Genomic DNA, 6113 nt, shown 5'->3' on the forward strand with positions numbered 1-6113 from the left:
GGAGGGCTAAGTCAGGACCCTGACTGGATGCTCAGGACTCCTTCTCTGAGGGAACCCTTCTCAGGTGCAGCAAATCAAGGTTACTTCATTGTCTTTAGGCTCTTTCTACTGTAATGGAACCTCCTTTTATTGCTATTTGTTATAAAGATAGTGTCAAATGCAAACTTTTGTTGGTGTCTTCCATCTTCTTGACAATAAAAGCTTGCCTTATAGACATTTGTCTGGAATATATGATGTGGCTGTTCACCTGTGTTGTGAGCTTGCTGAACTCACCAAAGTATGGGCGTGTGCTTCCCACTTCCTGATACACAGTACAGGAACCCAGGGATTACACAGCATGGACAGACCTGGTCACTAACCAGACCCAGGTCAGCCCCCAACTTTCTCCTCCTTCCTCATGATCTACTCTGTCCTACACATCAATTCACCCTCCGGGTGAAAACCGATTTGACAGAGAATTCTCCACTGACCCTGGAGATGGGGATAAGTCTTCTTTTCTTAGAGAACCCAGAATTTGCAGGTCCTTTTCTTTTACAATAATATAAGGGAAAAGACCTAAAGACAGGAAGTGCCTCATGAGGGGCACTGAACAAATCTTTGCCTGAATAAATTAATAAATAGACAAAACAATTATCTTATTGGAAAGGAGCTTTGCAATAAAAGTTAGGGACTAGAATGTAAAAGTTTAAATGTTCAGGATTTGAAGATGGATGTCAAAAACTGATTAGAGGGCTTCCCTGGTGGCGCAGTGGTTGAGAGTCCGCCTGCCGATGCAGGGGACACGGGTTCGTGCCCCGGTCCAGGAAGATCCCACATACTGCGGAGCGGCTGAGCCCGTGAGCCATGGCCGCTGAGCCTGCGCGTCCAGAGCCTGTGCTCTGCAACGGGAGAGGCCACAACAGTGAGAGGCCTGCGTACTGCAAAAACAAAAAATAATAATAATAATAATAATAATAATAATAATAATAATAATAATAAAAAACTGATTAGATTACACACATTGAGCTTGAGCCCAATTGATTTTTAATTATCTTTGGAAAAGTGCATCTGTGTGTTGGAGGCTCTGTTAGTGTAGATACTAGAAGTGTGAGGGTGATTGTGTGTATTGCAATCATGGTAGTCTTACGTTATTGTTTTATATTATTTTAATTTAACTTAGGATCATCACCTAGGCCACGAAGGATGAGATGGTAGGACAGGGAACATTGTCTGTTCCCATTTTACCATCATACAATAGAGCACTGGTTTTTGATTTAAATGTTGCTGTCCCACCCACACTGAATTGTATATTCACCATTGTAATTCCACCACTAAATATACTTCCTGAATATATTATGATGAGTTTTTCAACACTGGTTAATTAAATTTACTATCTAGCTTATGTTATAAAACTTACTGCATCCTTGTAGCAAGAGCTTCCTGTATTATCTGCTATTTGAAATAAAAAGAATCATGTCTTTGGCACTAATTTTACAGATTTCATGTTGAGCAAGGAAGCAAATGGTATAATTTGCAACATGGTTTTCCAAATACATTCAACATTTCAGCCAAGGATCAAACCTGCGTCCCCTGCATTGGAAGGAGGATTCTTAACCACTGGACCACCAGGGAGGTCCCTATTTTATTTTTTGATGGTTCCCAAAAGTTATTTTACTTTGAATATATAGGAAAAGAAATCCACAAACGAGAAGCTATGTTCTATGACTATGTCTTTTAAACAATGTTTTGCATTTACAAAAAAATTTTTTTCCTGATTAAAAGCACCAGCTGAAGATACAGGCTGCTAAAAATATAAGACATTAGAAACCCATTAAAAGAAGTATGCCAAACATGCTTATTAAAAACCCTTTAAGGGGGGTTCCCTGGTGGTGCAGTGGTTGAGAATCCACCTGCCGATGCAGGGGACACGGGTTCGTGCCCTGGTCCAGGAAGATCTCACATGCCGTGGAGCGACTAAGCCCGTGAGCCATGGCCGCTGAACCTGCGCGTCCAGAGCCTGTGCTCTGCAATGGGAGAGGCCACAACAGTGAGAGGCCCGTGTACCACAAAAAAACAAAAAAAAAACAAAAAAAAAAACCCTTTAAGGAAACAAAGACAACGCAACCAACAAATTTACCCACTGTGCCCTGTGGCCCTTTCCAATTTCCCTGCCTGTGTTCCCAATAACTGGAACTCGGAGTGCTTACCCCAGTGGGAGGACCCTGGCCTCACCCATGGGCAACTGTGAGGACCCAACAGGGGAAGGCAGCTATGCATCTGTGAGGGAACCTGGCACCCCTGGACCAGCGCCCCCAGAACTGTAGACCCTGAGGGCCCCACTGTTGATAGGACGAAGTGAGAGGTGCACATGAGGGGTCTGACCAGCTTCAATAATCCTGCCAACAGGAATCTTTCTGCTACTCCCTTGCACCCCTGTGTGCTTAAAGTTTGGATTTTTTATTTATCTCTTTTTTCTAAACACTTAGCTGTATGACACTAGATGTAATGTTCCCCGGGGCCTTCTTTGCTGGCTGTCTTAAATTCTTATGACTGAGAGACTGTGAGGCTCTGAATTTGGACTCACAGGAAGGTATTTACAACAGCTTTATGTAATCAAAAGATGCTGTAGTGAAGGGGAGGTTCAAAGCCCGCACACACACATGCATGCACGTACACACGGGTTGGCTTCCATAAAGCTAGAGTGGAATATTAAATATCAAGTACTGAATTTTTAACTGTACATTTAAGAACTTATCCTTAACTTTACATATACATAGATAACACAGTGGTCACTAAAAGCACCTTAACATCAGGACAGGCGTTAAGTTTTGAGGTTCTTATTTCAACTGTTCTATGTACAAAATGCCCTAAAAGCAAAGAAAGGCTTCAAGAAATACACAGAGACAAACATGATGTAAAGTGCGACTGGCCTCCTCATAGCGTCCCTGGAAGATGAAGAGCCTAAGCACTTGAAAAGCTGCCGTTAGCAGGCAGGGCGAGCTGACAGGGAAGCTGTGGTCTGGACTAATCCTCTCCGACAAACTGTATAGTACCTCTTGGTGTCTACTTCCGTCCCTTATATACACACTTACCAGGTTGGTCACCATGAAGACCCACAGCTCCTGGTGACTGGTGAGCCGCAAAGCTGTGGTGAACTGGGCTTTAGCATTGTCCATGCAGTTGACAGAGACACAATACAAGCCAGGCAGTGTAGGCTGAGTGATTGGAGCAGAGCCCGGGGGTTGCTGGCACAGCTGACAGACCTGGGAGATCTCCTGCAGTGCAGTGGCCTTATGTCCTGTCACGAGCCTGCATGTGAGGATGTGCTTGAGCAGGATTACTTGGAAGGAGGACAGATTGGGGCTGCAGTAGAGCACCTGGAGCTTCTCCAGCTACCTGAGGGCCTTGTCTGTGGACTTCTGCACTTTCTCTAAGTAGCCGGCTTGCATGGAGTGCATCACAGTCGCCAGGTAGACAAGCAAGCACATGTGCTCCTTGGGTACCAGTGGAAGAGGTTGGCATGGTTGCTGGGCACTATCTTCTCATGTGCAGTATGGAGATGGTCTGGATGCACTGCTGCAGCTGCTTCGGGCACAGCTTCATGCTCTTTATCTGCCCGGCACCCAGGTAGTGGGTAACCTGGAGCACCAGGAAGAAGACACACAGTGACTCTTTCTGGATGGGGTTCCCATGCCAGTTCTCAACTATCTGTCCACAGAGAGTCAGCACTGGGTGGACTTCCTACAACTTACGCTCCATCAGCTGCAGCATCCCTTTGCTGAGCAGGACCAGTGGCCGTGTGTACTCAGATCCCACCACCCGGAGGGTTCTCGGCCTCCACACCCAGGAGGTCGCAGGCTGACACCAAGTCCTCTTGGTCCTTGGGCCTTTCTTGTCTTTGGGGTAGAGGAATAAACTCCTGATTTCCTTCCCTCAGAAAAAATGGACTCAGACATCCCAGAAGCCTTCCAGAAAGAGCTCACCTGCCTCATGTGCCTGAATTACCTTCTACACCCTGTCACCATAGGCTGCAGACACAGCTTCTGTAGGTCCTGTCTCTGTCTTTTCTGGGAGCAAGCTGAAGACCCTGCCAGTTGCCCAGTGTTCAGGCAATGATCAGAACAGACAAACCTCAAAACCAATTTTTTTCTGAAGAATCTGGTATCCATTGCCAGAGAAGAAAATCTCGGGCAATTCCTGAACTCTGAGGAACATATGTGTGGGACCCATAAGGAGACAAAGAAGATCTTCTGTGAAGCCAACAAGAGCTTGCTCTGTTTGGTCTGCTCTCAAAGTCAGGAGCACAGGGCTCACAGGCACCGTTCCACTGAAGAGGCTGCTGAGGAATACTGGGTGAGTGATGTCTGTGCGAGCACTTAGAGAGCTGGAGGATGGTACAGCTACGAGATTAAAAGGATATTACAGTCAGGACTTCCTTGGTGTCACAGTGGTTAAGACTCCATGCTCCCAATCAAGGGGGCCCAGGTTCGATCCCTGGTCAGGGAACTAGATCCCACATATATGCCCCAAATAAGAGTGTGCATGCCACAACTAAGGAGCCAGAGAGCCACAACTAAGACCTGTCACAACAAAATAAGTACATTAAATATTTTTTAAAAAAGGATATTATGATCATAACGATGATTAAACCCTCTCTTTACTGAGTGCCAGGTACAGACCTAGTTAGCAATGACAAAGTTATGAAGAAAATGCTGCAGCATACCTGCCTTTATGGAACTTGTATCCAACGGCTGGGTGATAAAGTTCATTGAAATTATTTGGGTGATACATTATTATGCTCAAGGCTCTATAAAGCCTTCATTTTGAGAAAGAGTCTTTGGCTCTAAAATCCACAAGTGCAAAAATTCTTTTCCATTGGATACATGTTTCCTGACTCTGGACAAAGAAGGAAGATACAGTACATTGGAATTAGCAGGCAGCAAGCATCACTACATCCAAATTCTGATGCAAGATGCCAAACTACCTGAAAATTAGCCATGCTCAATAAAATCCTGTTCCTTTCCCTAGATACATGATTCCCTGATGGTGTGTGGTTCTGTAGTGTGGAATCTTCTAAACCTGATCGAGAGTTAGGAAGAATAGGAAAATGTGGTGATCTGTTATGGTCCTTCTAGTCTTGCTCTAGGTCCTGTATCTGACCTCTTTCTCACCTCAGGATCTCCACCCACCTCACCCTATTTACCCTTCAAGTCTGTCTTCAAATGCCACTCCCTTACACTAGCCTAAGTTTATACTTCATATTATATTCCTTTAATATACTCCCTTTTTTCCCCTTTCATACACTGATCCAAATTTTAACTACAATTCCTATAGCATTTATTCAGTTCCTTGCTCCCTGACTATAGCCTTCATAAGGGTAGGAATGATGTCTGTCTTGTTCATGGCTACTCCTCAGTACCTAAAACAAATGTTAAATAAGCAATAAAATAATCAAGGAAAGTATTCAGATGTATTATTCACAGTATTGAAAATATGTTTACAGATTGAAAGGCAGAAAGGCTCAAATCACAGTGACAAAATCCCAAGTCAAAATATTGTTTGCTAGTAGATATGAATTTAATCATCTAGAGTGACTTCAGGGAATCCCATATAAATCTTATACCAACAACATTTTATTTTCATTCTTAGCTTTCCATTTATTCCTGCCTGTTCTCTCCTGTTACTGGCTAATTAAAAGTCTTACTATTAATCTATATTAAAATTTTCTAGTTCAGGGCTTCTTCAACATCAGAACAATTGACAGTTGGGACTGTTTTTTTTTCTTTTTTGTAGGTCTGCCTTGTAGGATGTTTAGCAGAATCCTTGGTCTCTACCCATGAAATATCAATGGTAACTTCCAATTGTGACAACCAAAAATTTTTCCACATATCAACAATTGCCCTCTGGAAGAAAAAATCACCCTCATTTGAAACCACTGCACTAGTTGATGGAAAAAAGTACATGAGACATTGATAATCATGAAATAATACTTGTATTTTGAGGTATGACAAGAAAATTTAAACATAACATTCTCTTCCTGTGTTTGTTTGGGCCTCCTCTCTCCCTCCCTCATATGCAGTGTGCATCTGCATTCCACATTAACCAGACCTCTTCAAAGATGGGGGTGCCCACTC

General features: G+C 43.6%; 1 pseudogene across 1 annotated transcript; it reads right to left on the reverse strand.

The window, feature by feature from the left end:
- Positions 1 to 2846: 2846 nt before the first annotated feature.
- On the reverse strand, positions 2847 to 3738 carry LOC308620803 (MAU2 chromatid cohesion factor homolog; annotated as a pseudogene). Its single transcript has one exon. The product of its transcript is annotated as an MAU2 chromatid cohesion factor homolog (transcript).
- Positions 3739 to 6113: the final 2375 nt, after the last annotated feature.

Source organism: Mesoplodon bidens (assembly GCF_964165515.1).
Source record: "Mesoplodon bidens genome assembly, chromosome: 7".
NCBI classification, from domain to species: Eukaryota; Metazoa; Chordata; class Mammalia; order Artiodactyla; family Ziphiidae; genus Mesoplodon; species Mesoplodon bidens.